This window comes from Gadus macrocephalus, chromosome 19 (genome assembly GCF_031168955.1).
Source record: "Gadus macrocephalus chromosome 19, ASM3116895v1".
NCBI classification, from domain to species: Eukaryota; Metazoa; Chordata; class Actinopteri; order Gadiformes; family Gadidae; genus Gadus; species Gadus macrocephalus.
In genome coordinates, this window is record NC_082400.1 from 2,237,501 (window position 1) to 2,253,749 (window position 16,249).

At 39.9% G+C, this 16,249-nt stretch overlaps 1 protein-coding gene across 1 annotated transcript in view; it reads right to left on the bottom strand.

Moving 5' to 3' along the window:
* Positions 1–12,712, bottom strand: part of si:dkey-247m21.3 (5-hydroxytryptamine receptor 4) — a 53,390-nt gene extending 40,678 nt beyond the window's left edge. Inside the window, exon 1 of the mRNA XM_060038103.1 lies at positions 12,179–12,712. The gene's annotated coding sequence lies outside the window, so the exon portion shown is untranslated. The remainder of the gene's footprint in view (positions 1–12,178) is intronic.
* Between the last annotated feature and the right edge of the window lie 3,537 nt (positions 12,713–16,249).

The window sequence follows — 16,249 nt, forward strand, 5'->3', positions numbered from 1 at the left end:
AATCACTTAAATTGTCTGTGATATGCCCACAGAATTTGCTCCAATACAAGTTAATGACACTCATATTCCGTGGCACACACACAGATCCCCGTTTCAACGACCGAGTCAACCTCGTCTCACAGGAATCCTTGAAATGACCACATATATACAGTGTTGGGAAAGTTCACTTTTACGTGAACTAGTTTAAAGTTCAGTTCACAAATTTTTAAATGAACTAGTTCAGTTAAACATTCATAATTCAAAAATTTGAACTAAGTTCACAGTTCCAAAAAATGAACTAGTTCATAGTTCTTTTTTTCAATATGTTGCTGTGAGCTATTATTTTTTTCTGATATTTTGAACATTGAGCCCCCTTTGTGGTTTGTCTAGGATGAAATAGAGTGGTTGAATCAAGTATCGTAGCCAAATACAGTTTCTATCGTGTTGCACATTTAGCGCATTTTGCAAATCCCATTGATTTCTGTTGGAAGAATCATTGCTTGTTGGCCGGAAACGGAAAGGGGGGTGTTCACGTTTGGTTGAAGTCTTTTCGCTTGGTTCTAGCCCTACTGAGAACCGAGCAAAAACACTACAACGAAACGTAAACAGCACCCCTTTCAGTTTCCGGCCAACAAGCAAGGATTCTAGGAGGTATTCTAGTCCGCTGAGCTATGAGCCAGAGAGCTAACGTTATGGATTGTACATATTTATAATTCGAAATTTGTCTCAGCCTTTATGCCACAGATAAATAGGGTCTATAGCAAGCACCCCCCCTCCCCATATGGATATGGAGAATTGTTGCCACATCCCAGGTGGTATGACACCAGTGGTGTCATATCTATGAAAAAGGGCATTCAAATATACTACAATGATCTATTAGGAGGCCGAAGCCCTGGGTCTGAGGTTTTGGGTTAGGGTTAGGATTAGGGTTAGGGCTGGCTTTTTTCCAGAGACCCACAACTTTCACAGAGTTGCTAATGCGTTTCAATGGAGCACTTGATGATGCTGTGTGAGCCTTTCCTGTATCTGGAGCCCCCCAGTTGATAATCGTATGCAACCTTTGAGACCCTCTTTGATATAAAAGAGATCCCAGGTCTATAGCTTACTTGTTTATGTCCTCGCCTCAGTAACCTACTGCATCACTTCCTTTTGGGGCTTCGGCCTCCTAATTGATCATTGTAGTATATTTTAATGCCCCAACACAGATATATGACACCACCACCATCGGCCGTGGCAACAATTCTCCATATCCATTTGGGGAGGGGGGGGGGGGGGGATGCTTGTGGACAATAGGGGTACACTAGACATAAATAGGAAGCACACATAGGAGGAATGACCTCTCACACATAATAACTTAATTAATTGTTTCAAATAACCCTGCCTCGTTAAATCAATAAGCTTGGTGTGGAAGGGGGCAGTCGATGGCAACCACCATAGGATTGTTGTTTTGACGAATCCTCTGCAGCCCGCCCCCCCCTTCTGAAGTCGAAAATAATCTCCCGATTGAAATGGATTGGTTTAATATTGAATTAATTAATTATTCATGTATGTATTATGTATACAATTATTTAGTTATAATATTATAAGTAGACTGAATTTGTGTTGCACTCATTTATATCCGGTGTGGGTACCGGATTGACTCGGCTGCCAGATCGACTCGGGGTCCTAGATGCGCAATAATGACGCACTTCCTGTAAACACTGTCTTTTAAATGTGCATGCGCGTTTCATTTATTCCCATGTTATTCCCAAGTATTAACGATCTCCTTTTGTTTTCTAATATATGAATAATAATCAAATGTACAAATTAATGTTGCCTATACTTGGGTAATATATAAAAGAAGAATCGGATAAAGAAGAATCAGTTAACTCCATATCAGTTAACTCCATTCACTGAACAGGGCGATCCACTTTATTTCCAGCGCTCTCAACACAGAGTCAAAACAGTGACCTACACGCAGACACTTCCGTTCTCCTCCTTCAGAATAAGAGTCCCTAACAGGAACTGGGTTACACAGCATTCATCAGTGCTTTTAGACGTGTTTCCAATGGCTTTGTTTGCGCGAAAGAACGGGCTGCGTTCAATGAAAGCAAAAGCGAAACGGATTGAGCCTTCTTTTAATAAACAACCCTTCCGGGTTTTGTCCGTTGGCTTGCGTCGATACGTCAAGTGTCGATACGTCATCTGTAAGTGAATGAACCGCGAGTCGATCTGGCAGCCGAGTCAATCTGGTACCCACACCGGCACCCCGGAACCTTTGTGCCTATACCTGTGTACGCCACCGGGGGGCTCTACAGTTCGTTCTGCACCGGAATGTATCGTTCATACTTTGGCTGTTATGCTGTGAGATGGTTTTCCGTAAAAACCCTCACTGAGTTCAAAGTGTGCATGCCTTAGTGCCCTCAGGTTACCACACTTTTGGTGACAAGGATTAAAACCATGATGACTGCGTAACGTGTAGTTAGAAGAAGTTCTGTGTAGTTTTAGCTTGCAGCATGGCTACTAATACGGTCGACACGCTCAGTGAATTCGTCGATCTGGATGGTGACTGGATTGAATATGTCGGGAGACTTGAGCACTTTTTCCTGGCGAATGACATTTGGGAGGAGGAAAGGCAAAGATCGATTCTCCTCAGTGTGTGCGGTGCCAAGACGTACAAGTTAATATGCAACTTATCAACGCCATGGAAGTCAGGCGACTTAACATTCAAAGAGTTGGTGACGCTGGTGCAAGAGCATTACAACCCCAAGCCGTCAGTGATTGTTCAGTGCTTCAAGTTCCACACACATTCACGCAAAAAACTAGCCTACACGTAGGCCTACAGCATATCATACATTTGACATGTATATAAAGTTAGAATATTATATGTATAAGGTAGGCCGAATTCGGTTCAAATGCAGCTTCTGCTGGCCTACAACTAGGTCGTCTGGTTGTCTTGTTATACGCTTTATAAGTCAATTATATTTAAATTATTATAACCATGTTGCCTTTATTTTCTTGGCGTTATCATTACATCCTTTCACGTTTCATCGATATAAATTATTGTTATAACGAGATCTGTATCTGACCATTGACAATCCTCTTCTACGGAAATTCTATGAATGAAATTCATATTGACGGTATGGCACTATATCCCTATTCTCGCCCACCCATCTTGAATTTAATAGACCACTTTCGTTGCTTCGAGGAGGTCTGGTGATTCCATATATAAAAATAAATAAATATATAAAAAAATATATATATATATAAATATGTATGTGTATTTATATAGATAGACACATACATATTTATACATATAATGGCATATATATATATTTATTTATTTTGTTGCTTCGAGGAGGTCTGGTGCTCTCCGTATAAAATAAATAAATACATAAATTAATAAATATGTATGTATATATATATATTAGTGGTGGGCCGTTATCGGCGTTAACGGCTGCGTTAACGCGAAACTTTTATCACGCGATAAAAAATATATCGCCGTTAATCTATTTTCAAACACTTCCTTATTCGGACCAATCACGTGACTGAACTAACCAATCAGAAGCTAGAATTCAGAGTGAGGTAAACGTGAGGGAATCAGAGAGGCAGATTCAACAGAATATCCCGACTGTATTAAATATGTAAACATGTAAATATGTAATAATTGTGTAACATAAATATGTAAATGATTAACTGACTAAAAATTGTAAGTACATTTATAGCAAATTAACTCCAATATAAATTATATTTATTTATTCTACAACTTTCAAATATTTAACTTCTAAACCTTACATTATTATGGATTATTACACGGCTCTTCTCAATGCTGTAGACTGCTCTATTTACTTGCATGGGCCTTCCCAACGTTCAGCTGTCAATTATTTTTGTTTATGCTCCGTTCACTTGCATGGGCACTTCACAACTTCCGGCGGTGAATTATATTTGATAAATCACCATTGCCCAGTATAATTGACCGCTGTCAAGGTAAACAAACAGATTTTTTGCCGTTTGCCATTTTAATCTAGGCAAGGCAAGGCAAGGCACTTTTATTTATATAGCACATTTCATGCCAATGGCAACCCAAAGTGCTTTACACAAATACAATGAAGTGTTTTCCATAATAAAAGGAAGACAAGACAAAATATAAATATAAAAATTAAAATGTATAAAATCAGATAAAAAACATAAATAAAGTGAATAAAGGGTTATGCATAAGGGAGAGCATATAAAACAGAAAATTAGTCTAAGAAAAGGCAACAGAAAATAGATGGGTCTTGATACTGGTTTTAAAACTGTCAATAGAGGGTGCAGTTCTAATTGAAATTGGCAGCTGGTTCCACAGCTGAGTAGCATAAAAACTAAAGGCAGCTTCACCGCTTTTGGTTCTCACAGTTGGTTTTGTTAAAAACAGTTGGTCTTGAGATCTAAGAGGTCTAGTGGGGGTGTGGTATTGGAGGAGGTCTACGAGATAAGTGGGCCCCATTCCAGTTAGTGATTTAAAAACAAGCAACAATACTTTAAAATCTATTCTTTGACTGACAGGGAGCCAGTGTAAAGTTTTTAGTAGGGGTGTAATGTGGTCTGACCTCTTAGCTTTCATAAGGACCCTAGCAGCTGCATTCTGGATCAGCTGGAGCTGCCTGATATTTTTTTTGGGTAGGCCTGTGAGGAGACCGTTACAGTAGTCAAGCTTGCTAGAAATAAAGGCATGAATGAGCTTCTCCAGATCTGATTTTGTCATGAGATTTCTTAATTTTGAAATGTTTTTTAAATGATAGAAAGCTGATTTAGAAACTGACTTGATATGGCTGTTAAAAGTGAGGTCACTGTCAATTTGGACTCCAAGGTTTTTTACAGTGGTCTTAACCTGTAGTCCTTTGTTTGAAAGTAGTGACGTTAGTTCAAGCCTGTCCTTTTTGTTGCCAAATAAAATCACTTCAGTTTTCTCGTTGTTAAGCTGGAGAAAATTCTGACACATCCATATGTCGACATCTGCAAGACACTGATATAGGACTTGAAGTGGGGTTGGGTCATTGCGTGACAGAGATAGATAAATTTGTGTATCATCTGCATAACTATGGTATGAAATCTGGTACTTTCGAATAATCTGTCCAAGTGGCAGCATGTACAGATTAAAGAGTAGAGGACCCAGGATGGACCCTTGGGGGACACCACATGTTAGTGGAGTGGAAGATGAGGACCAGTTACCAATAGTCACAGTGAAACTTCTATCTTCAAGGTATGACTTAAGCCAGTTTAAAACTGTGCCTGATAGCCCAACCCAGTGTTCCAGTCTATGGAGAAGAATGGCATGGTCCACTGTGTCAAACGCTGCGCTAAGGTCGAGTAAGACTAGCACTGATGCTCTCTGTGAGTCTGAGTTAAGGCGAATATCATTTAAAACTTTAATAAGAGCCGTCTCTGTGCTATGATATGACCTAAAACCAGATTGAAAAGGATCAAGGCAGTGGTTATTTGACAGGAACTCACTCAGTTGAATAAAAACTATTTTTTCAATTATTTTTCCAATAAAAGGAAGGTTGGAAATGGGTCTGTAGTTATTAAGAACTGAGGTGTCTAGGTTTGCCATTTTAATCTAGATTAATTTCGGAATTAATCTAGATTAAAAAAATTAATCTATGCCCACCACTAATATATATATATATTAGTGCTGTCAGTTAAACGTGTTATTAACGGCGTCAACGCAAACCAATTTTAACGGCGTTAATTTTTTTATCGTGCCGTTAACGTTTTTTTTTTTTCTTTTTTCTTTGGCTCAAAACAAAGAAGCAGTAGCCTGACTGCTATGTTCAAGGCAGTATGTTTGTATGTTCATCATTTAATAGCACTATAGACTTTTTTTTTGTATCGTCCTGTTTGATCAGTATATGCTAATGTTGTTATCAATAAGAAAATATTTGCACAAGGCAAGCCGATGCACTTCTCCATGTTGATAAGAGCATTAAAATGAGAAAAATTTATGGGACGAAGAAATCAAGGGATATTTTGCATAGAATTTTTTTTCCGATTCATCCCGATTGCTTGCGATTAATCGTGAGTTAACTATGACATTAATGTGATTAATCGCGATTAAATATTGTAATCGCTTGACAGCATTAATATATATATTTATTATATATACGGAGACCACCAGACCTCCTCGAAGCAACAAAATAAATAAATAAATATATATGCCAAATTCAAGATGGGTGAATGGGAGAGAATAGGGATATAGTGCCATAACGTCAATATGAATTTCATTCATATATATATATATATATCGTCGTTGAGACGGGATCTGTGTGTGCGCCACGGAATAAGAATGAATATTAGCTTGCATTGGAGCAGATTCCGTGGGCATATCACAGACAATTTAATTGATTCCGTGAGGCCATCACGGATATCGGTCGTTGAGACGATTGTATGCTGCTGCTGCTACAAGTGAATGAATCAAGCTCTGATCTGAACTTCATACCAGCACTGATTGATTCCACAATGCCTGCTGGAGGCAGTCAACGTTTTCATGAATCCCTCTTTTTGTTTTCGTGAGTCTTGTTGTAGTAACCATTATACATGTAGCCAGATTTAATCAATACTGGAACCAAACGATTTACGACTTGGGGACTTTTCTGTAACTATCTTCTGTTGGCTGGAAAACCCTCAGCACACTAAACTATTAGCAGACCAGCGTCACCCTCCAGTCAGAAGAAACAGAAGAGGCTCACTTCAAACCTCGGCTGCCCTGCCGATCTAGGAGGAAGAGTCTTACCAACACTGTTACAAATACTGTAACATTACTAACGAAACAAACGGTAATTCTGAGCATTTTGGTAAAACATTACAGACTATGACGAGTGTCTGAATAAAGAACAACAATCTATACAACGTACCAAAGCCTGGGGCTAGAGCAACTAATAACACACCAATTACAACGCAGCAACACGTGACATAATAATGCTAAACAACATTTTCTACAAGCTACACAAATTTGTTTAATTATCATCATGAGATAATCACAGCAAATGTGAGACGGGCATTATGTTAGAAAACAAAGACAGATCAAATTGTAATACTCTTGTGATTTGGTCACGCTTTCTGTTTGCCAAGATTGATAATCCCTTGATGTGTCACAATACCCCATCTACTCTCCCCCCACTCTCTCCCTCTCTAATTGTCCATCTATCCCCCCAAGATTGATAATCCCTTGATGTGTCACCATACCCTGTCTATCTGTCTATCTCTCTATATATTGCCCCCCTCCTCCCCCCCTCTCTCCACCCCTTCACTCTCTCTCTCCCTCTGTTCATCTCCATCTGTCCATATCTCTCTGTCTCCCTCCTTTTCTCTCACATACACACACACACACACTCATGCATGCACGCACGCACACACACTCGCACACACAAACACACACACACACACACACACACACCCACACACACACACACACACTACACACACACATGAATATGCAGTATGTTTACATATATGCATGCGGCCAATTGTCACATCTATATACAATAGCATGTCACAACATTAAATCCCTCTCTTGGGACAAAGAGAGTCAGCAGAGCCAGAGGCATTTCTGGATAGAACTTACGGCTGCCAACTTTATCAAAAACAGAGGAGCCGACAACAGAGCTGTATGTGTGTGCTGTGTACACATGATAGAAAAGTGACACTGACCAACACCCTAACAACTGTTTGCCTGGACAGCTTAGAAACACATTCTATTCCTCTTGTGTTGACGCTGCATGACTACATAGACAATACACATCAGAAGAACACAGGACTGGTACAAAATGTCGCATACAACACAACCTAACCTGTTAAACAGTGTCTTGTTTGACAATGTTAAATTAATCTCAACTTCAAAATTAAAATTCATGAATTGAATGACCTCACAGAACAGGACTGGTGGGAAGTTGTTTGCTGCACATCATTTGAATCAGCTTTTACCCAAACCTATCGTACATTTCTCATTTATTAACATTTATAGGTTTTTATTTGACAGTGAAATCTAATCACCAAAGCCTCATGACCCCTGATATCCTGTTTATCATACACATCTATAAATATTACCATTGATTCGTTCTGAATGCTGGTCAGCGTAATGTAAACAGAAGAGCATATTTTGAGTACATATTTAATGAAACAATGGTTGTCTAGTCTACAGTCACCCATGATATCTCCTCATAAAGACCCTATCAACGTCTGTATATTTAAGGCTTAAAGAATGTGCACCATTGTACACACACTGACGTCACAGAGTGTACATCGCCATAAAGTTTGAATTTTACCATCTCTATTTTACTACTACAAATTATAGAACTTAAGAAAGTAGGATACGTAGACATATACATTCTACAACTAAGAATTACCTCTTGTGTTCCGACCCTTAAACCTCCTATGCACTCGGTTTTTACTTTCATAAGAAACTTGCTGGTGCCACATATCTATATATATATATAGCCTACATAATTTTTTTTATATAGCACCTTTAAAAACAATCGTTTAAGTGCTTTGACATAAGGCAATTAGGAAGACATTTAGGAAGAGAAGAAAAATAATGAAAAGAATAAAAACGTCACGTAAAAGCAAGTCTATAAAAATGAGTTTACTGATCCAGCAAGCCTTATCTCCGCAGGCAGGTCGTTCCAAAGCCGAGGCGCCCTGGTGGAGAGGGCCGATCACCTCTAGTCCTGAGCCTCGACCTTGGAACAGTGAGTAGGGCCCCGCCTGCAGATAAGGCTAAGGCTGCGAACAGGCTCATACGGCGTCAGCATGTCTGTTATATACCCGGGGCTAGACCATGGCGAGCCTTAAAATTGATCAATAAAATCTTAAAAACCATGGAGAAGTCTAGCTGCTGAATTTTGAACCAACTGGAGGTGGGAGAGTGATTTATGGTTGATGCCGGTTAACTGAGAGTCACGGTAATCTAGACTCGAGAATATGGGGGCATGGATTAATTTTTCGAGGTTGGGTTGTGATAATAAAAAAATCATTTTGGTGATTCTGATATGGAGAAAACATGACTGTACAACTTTGTTAATGTGAGGGATGAAAGTGAAGTCTGAATCTAAAACGACACCTACGTTTCTGGCAGTGGGCTTGATATTGCTGGATAATGGACCGAGGCTGATGGGACTGGTGATGGTGGTAGGCGGGTTGAACAGTATAATTTCAGATTTGGAGTTGTTAAATTGGAGGAAGTTATGGGCCATCCAGCGGTTGACGTCTTTAAGGCAGTCTAAAACAACAGCCAGACTTCTCTGATCGTTGGGTCTCAGCGGGAGGTATATCTTTGTGTCGTCAGCATAGCAGTGAAAAGAAACAGTGTGCCGCTGGATAATTTGGCAGACTGGGAGCATATATATTGAAAATAAAATAGGAACTAAAATTGAACCCTGCGATACACCATAGGCTATTTGGGTTGTAGATGAAGAGTGGTTGCCGATGGTGACCGCACAGGTTCTGTCAAAAAGATAAGAAGTAAACCAACCAAGTGCAGTGTCCCTGATACCAACAAAGGATTTAAGACAATTTATTAAAATTGCACTCCCTCCTCTGTCAGTAGTTAAAAGCAGGTCATTGTTAACCTTGAGGAGGGCAGTTTCAGTGCTGTGCAAAGCTCTAAAACTGGACTGAAATTTTTCAAATAAGTTATGTTTTGCCATAAAAGTTGGGAGGAAACAACTTTTTGTAAAACTTCTGATAAAAATGGAAGTTTAGAAACAGGTCTAAAATTATTAAAAAAAGAGGGGTCTAGATTGGGTTTCTTTAAAAGAGGATGGACTGCAGCATGCTTAAAAGCAGATGGAAAAACACCATGGATTAAAGAACTATTAAAAATAGATAAAAGGCTGGGTCCAACTGTGTTTAAAACCTCTTTAAGAAACTTGGTGGGTAAAAATCAAGGCTGCACGTGGTTGGTTTCATGCTGTTAGGATTTCGGATAAAAAGGACAGTGAGACAGGTTGGAAATGGGTAAAATAAAACCAATGTCTCTACTGGTGGATAAAATGCTATCTGGAGGGGTAATCTAAAGAACTGTAAAAAACTCCTCACAGGTCTCTTGTGTAGCATCATTAAAATAAGAGGGATAACAGGAGGTGACTGAATCTAAAACCTTAAATAAAACTCTGGGGTTTGAACGTTTTTTAAATCAGGTTAGAAAAATAGGATTTTTTTGCTTCTTTTACTGCTGATTAAAATTTTTGAAACTTTCCAAATGTAATAAAATACTTGGAGGCCAGTCTTTTTTTCATTTAAATTCATAAAATCTACACTCTCTTAATCTCGTGGGTTAGATTGTTGATATAATAAATAACAATTATTAGTGATCAATAAATGCCTGGCTTAAATCATTTTCTCCTAATTTAAGAATGAGTTTGGAACGATCCTGCAATTAACTGAATTGAAAGACACGCCTGCATGCAGACACACATCATTTCCACCACACACACACACACACACACACACACACACACACACACACACACACACACACACACACACACACACACACACACACACACACACACACACACACACACACACACACACAACTTAGCCACATGCTAAGCAGTCAAGAGAAAAAATGACTTGCACACTCACTTGTGTGTGAGTCTTGAGTAGGTCAGTACCCACACTCATCTACCATGTTACACAACCTGTGTCAGGAGCCCACCGGGGGCCGTCTGATTTTCATATGGGGTCAGAGGAAGTTTGCTGATTATAACCAATAGATATTTGATGGTACAATTTTGATTAAACTATTTTAAAGAGTTTGAAAGGTCTTGTAAAGTCCCAAGCTTTAACACTGCTCCCGTGTGTGTAATGTGTACACACGGTTGGTAACCCTAACACTGACCAATGGCCCTATTGGTGGGTTTGGAACCAAAGCGATGTAGACTCACACTCACATTAGTCAATGAGATATCAGTGATCACAGTCTTTTTAGTCAAGACTGTAACATGTCAGTGTAACAACATTATACATTTTGTGGTTGGATGTGAGATTGCAGGTCTGATCCAGTGAAGCATCAACATTATTACGCTGGATGTACAACTTTGGACTTACCTCTAAGCTAAGCAAGTAAGCGCATCAAAGAGCTGTGGGATGCTGCTAATAAAGAGAAGGACCTTGCTAGCCCTCTGTGGATCTGAGAATCAGGCTAATAGTGGAGCGTCACTACATACATTCTAATATTAGCCGTGAGTGAAGAGTCCAGAGCTAGAGGTTAATTAGAACTAACAAAAGACTGGCCTATCACAAGCTAAACACTAAACACACAGGGTGGCTAAAGACAAGCTGGAAGATGACTTTGTGTGTTCACAATCAAAAATACATAGGTGTGCATGCAAATGCACAAACACACACACACACACACACACACACACACACACACACACACACACACACACACACACACACACACACACACACACACACTGACACACACACACACACACACACAAATACACACAGACAATCTCACACACGCACACACACAAAATGGTTTACAGTTCAGGGTCATTGACTATAAGTGACATATACTTAGTGTTGCTTTATGTACATACTTACGCTAAGTTTGCGTAAGTGGGTGGTACAAAGGTCCTTCAAATGTGTAGTGTAGTGTATGTGTGTGTGTTTGTGTGTGCGTGCATGTGTGTCAGTGCGCCAGAATGTGCCATAAACTTCAACTGAAGTGTGACAAAGACCAAAGTTGGCACCCAGCTGAATAACTACAATAAGTAAAATATCAGGACAGCAGTTATGAACAGCAAATCGAGTAGGACTATTTATATGATACCATCTCCCAGAAATAAACATGTTTGTCTTTGCCTCTCACACAGACAAACTTTTCCAGGAATGAAATGCCTTAATCACATGATGACCGATTTCCTGTAAAAACACATTATTCCAATATTAATCAAAGAGGGCAAATGAACGTCACCTTTAAATGATAATACGAGACTTTCACATATTTTAAATCGAACCTTAAAATGGCAAACCTGACGCAAAAAGTTCCCGGCGTCGCTCCAGTCTTAATGAGCTGAACTCCATCATAAAGAACACATCAACTAGACTGCCCCGTCTAAACATATAGGCTCTATAACTCGTCTTCCGGACTATCGATCTCAATCGGTCTGTTTGTGTGTGTGTGCGTGCGTGCGTCTACGTGTGTGTGTGTGTGAGAAACTTCCATCACCTGTACTGCGGGGTCCAGAGACATCGGCCGTCCGCTCGCGATGCTCCGCGGCTCGCCGACGGCTGCGCTCATGTCCCGCGCGGGTCCGAAGTATCCGTCTGCGGCCGCCCGCTGCCCGTGCTCGGGGTGTGTGTATACGTGTGTGTAATACGATGCGGAACGATGCACGATGTAGCCATCAAGTATATAATGCGATAATGAAGTACAGGAGAGAGAGGAGCGAGAGAGATGATAAGGGGAGGCGCTGCTTGTGTGTGTGTGTGTGTGTGTGTGTGTGTGTGTGTGTGTGTGTGTGTGTGTGTGTGTGTGTGTGTGTGTGTGTGTGTGTGTGTGTGTGTGTGTGTGTGTGTGTGTGTGTGCGCGTGTGCGAGAGAGAGGGGGATAAGCGTGGATGTGTAATGAAAGAGAAACTAATAAAATGACTAACGGCGCCATCTCCTGGGGAGGTGAACTATTAAACTGTTAACGATACAACCGTGACAATAACAAAAATATTAACGTTCTTAATTTTAGTCTTACTTATAACAGCAATGATTACCTCAATAAACCAACACAATGAAATGGGATAAAATATAAATAAAATAAAAATGTAGGCAATTATGTATCATCGTCAATCTCGAAATTACCCAAACAGAAAATGATATTTTGAATCAATACTTATCAGACACACCAATCCTGGTGGTGGTATTGTAAATGATTATTGTTTATTTGCTTATTGTACACCCTGTATGCAACTGTTTAACCTTTAGCTTGTGTGTGCATGACAACAAACCACCCACACCCAGCACAGCATATGTGAGGATGAGGGTCCTTCTGCTATACAACCATTTCTCTATACACAGCCTCTACAGTCCCATCACATAGTACTCTCTATACACAGCTTCTACTACAGTCCCATCACATAGTAGGCCTACTCTCAATACACAGCCACTACTACAGTCCTATCACATAGCACTCTCTATACACAGCCTATACTACAGTCCCATCACATAGTAGGCCTACTCTCAATACACAGCCACTACTACAGTCCTATCACATAGCACTCTCTACACACAGCCTATACTACAGTCCCATCACATAGTAGGCCTACTCTCAATACACAGCCACTACTACAGTCCCATCACATAGTACTCTCTATACACAGCTTCTACTACAGTCCCATCACATAGTACTCTCTATACACAGCCTATACTACAGTCCCATCACATAGTACTCTGAATTATCACATTTGATAGAACTGAATAAACACAGCATTTTGTTCAGAACAATTTCTTTATTACACGAGTATGTTATTTATTATGGTTATGCCTAGCGGTTTGAGTAACACCAATTTTAATCCAGAGCGAGTTGAAGTTAAGGAGATAGGAGATATGCCTACTCTATTGATCTCAGATCTATTGAGCTTCATATCCAGGCCACTGCTGAAGAAGTCGGGTTGGGACGTCTGCTCAAGGCGGCCTATAGTTACACAGGACACCGCAGGATGGAACACCCGGCACATTGCCGCCCCCCAAGTTACACCAATTGAACCCTATTCTCTATTGTAACCATCAGCATTACGATGTTAATATTGACCTAACATTCAATAGTAAGTAAGTAAGTAAGACTTTATTTATATAGCACATTTCGTACAAGATTTGCAATTCAAAGTGCTTTACATAAAATCAATAAAAGAAAGCAGCAGGAGCAATACATGGAGTAAAAGATAAATACAAAATGATCAACATCGTATCAGAACCTGGTGTTCTGATAGGCTTACTAAAATCATGATAAAAGAAATATAAAACCCTTAAAACAGTTTAAAAGAGAAATAGTAAAAATAGTGCAAGTTACAGAGAAATAAATAGTGCCTGATAAAATTAATAAAATGCTTTGGTAAAAAGAAAGGTTTTAAGCTGCTTTTTAAAGGTGTCTAGCGTGTTTGCTTCCCTAATATTAATGGGTAATGTGTTCCATAATTTTGGGGCGTAGTTGACAAAGGCTGCGTCACCAATCTTCTTATGACTGCTTCTGGTGACCTGTAACATATGGAGTCAGTTTCCTGCCATAATTCAAACCTGAAAAAAAAAGTTTCAAAGGCTTGTAAGTCTGGGTTTGAAAACTCAACACCTTGTAAAAAAGGTTTTGCAACACTGAAAAAAGAGATTATAACCTGAAAAAAAATAAAAATAAAATTCAAACATCTGTAAACATGATTTTGTGTTCTATTTTATCTTCTTCATCATTTTCACCAACACATTTTCAAAGTTCAAACAATTTCACCAGCGCATTTGCAGAGTTTCAAATCTGGCACTGTTCTAACGGTGTATTTCATTGTTGCCCGGTTTTGAAACCTTGTAAATGGGATTCTGCAAACAGGTGTTCATACATTGAGAAATACGTTTTGAAAGGTTGAATATTTAGTTTTAAAAACTTGTAAAGGTGTATGTTTACGACATTGCAACGTATTTTTTCAGAACTGACTTTTCAGCACTGACTGTTCAGAGATTTGAGGGCAAGCTTTGAGTCACGTGAATATTGGCAGTGTTCTGACGCCACTCGTTTTGAAACTCCTGACAGTCGAATCTGAAAACGTTCCTGGGGGCGGGACCATTTAGCTCTAAACCTATTGGTTGCTCTCGGCTGACGTACATTCCAATCACATGTGCCGTTCACCGGGCTGTTCATGATTGACAGTGCTCTGCCGATGACACGAATAACAACGGGTTGATTTCGCGGTTGATTTTGATTTCCATTTTCTGGAACCAGAGTCTCATCTCCATAGGACGCGACTAGCAAGGACGCGTCCTAGTAAGGCTGCAGCCTTCACTTTGGGAAACAGCCATGGTTCCAGAAAATGGAAATCAAAATCAACCGTGAAAGTCGCTTGTTATTTGTGTCATCGGCAGAGCACTGTCAATCACGCACAGCCCAGTGAACGGCACATGTGATGGGAATGTACGTCAGCCGAGAGCAACCAATAGGTTTAGAGCTAAATGGTCCCGCCCCCAGGAACGTTTTCAGATTCGACTGTCAGGAGTTTCAAAACGAGTGGCGTCAGAACACTGCCAATATTCACGTGACTCAAAGCTTGCGCCTGTGTGGTCAAATCTCTGAAAAGTCAGTGCTGAAAAGTCAGTTCTGAAAAAATACGTTGTAATGTCGTAAACGTACACCTTTACAAGTTTTTAAAACTAAATATTCAACCTTTCAAAACGTATTTCTCAATGTATGAACACCTGTTTGCAGAATCCCATTTACAAGGTTTCAAAACCGGGCAACAATGAAATACACTGTTAGAACAGTGCCAGATTTGAAACTCTGCAAATGCGCTGGTGAAATTGTTTGAACTTTGAAAATGTGTTGGTGAAAATGATGAGAAGATAAAATAGAACACAAAATCATGTTTACAGATGTTTGAATTTTAGTTATATTTTTTTTCAGGTTATAATCTCTTTTTTCAGTGTTGCAAAACCTTTATTACAAGGTGTTGAGTTTTCAAACCCAGACTTACAAGCCTTTGAAACATTTTTTTTCAGGTTTGAATTATGGCAGGAAACTGACTCCATACTAGGCTACCTGAGGCTTCACCTGGTAAGGCAACCCGGTATCACGCAATTGCGTGCTCCTGCGCACGAACGTTAATCTATTGAAGCGTGTTCCCGAGCACGATAGTCCGACTTTTTGCGTGTTACACAAAACGAATGTAAACCAATGCATTCTGAATGGGAGTGTTCTAAGACAATTAACGTGCTCCACAAAACGGTACGAGAGAGAGAGAAAGAGAGAGCGGGAGGGACAGAGAGAGGGAGAGAGAGAGAGAGAGAGAGAGAGAGAGAGAGAGAGAGAGAGAGAGAGAGAGAGGAGAGAGAGAGAGAGAGAGAGAGAGAGCGAGAGAGAGGCTTCAGAAAGGGTGTGCGCAGATAGTACAGTGCACCCTAGTTATGAAATGCCAAAACCTATATATATAATTAGGCTGTGGAAATTGCAATAAGTAAGAACACAACTTCGCACGTTGAGCACACAGCCGTGTGACTCGTTTATTTTGTAAAAAAGAAAACCGGAAAACAAAGCGTGCTGAAGGTAAACAAA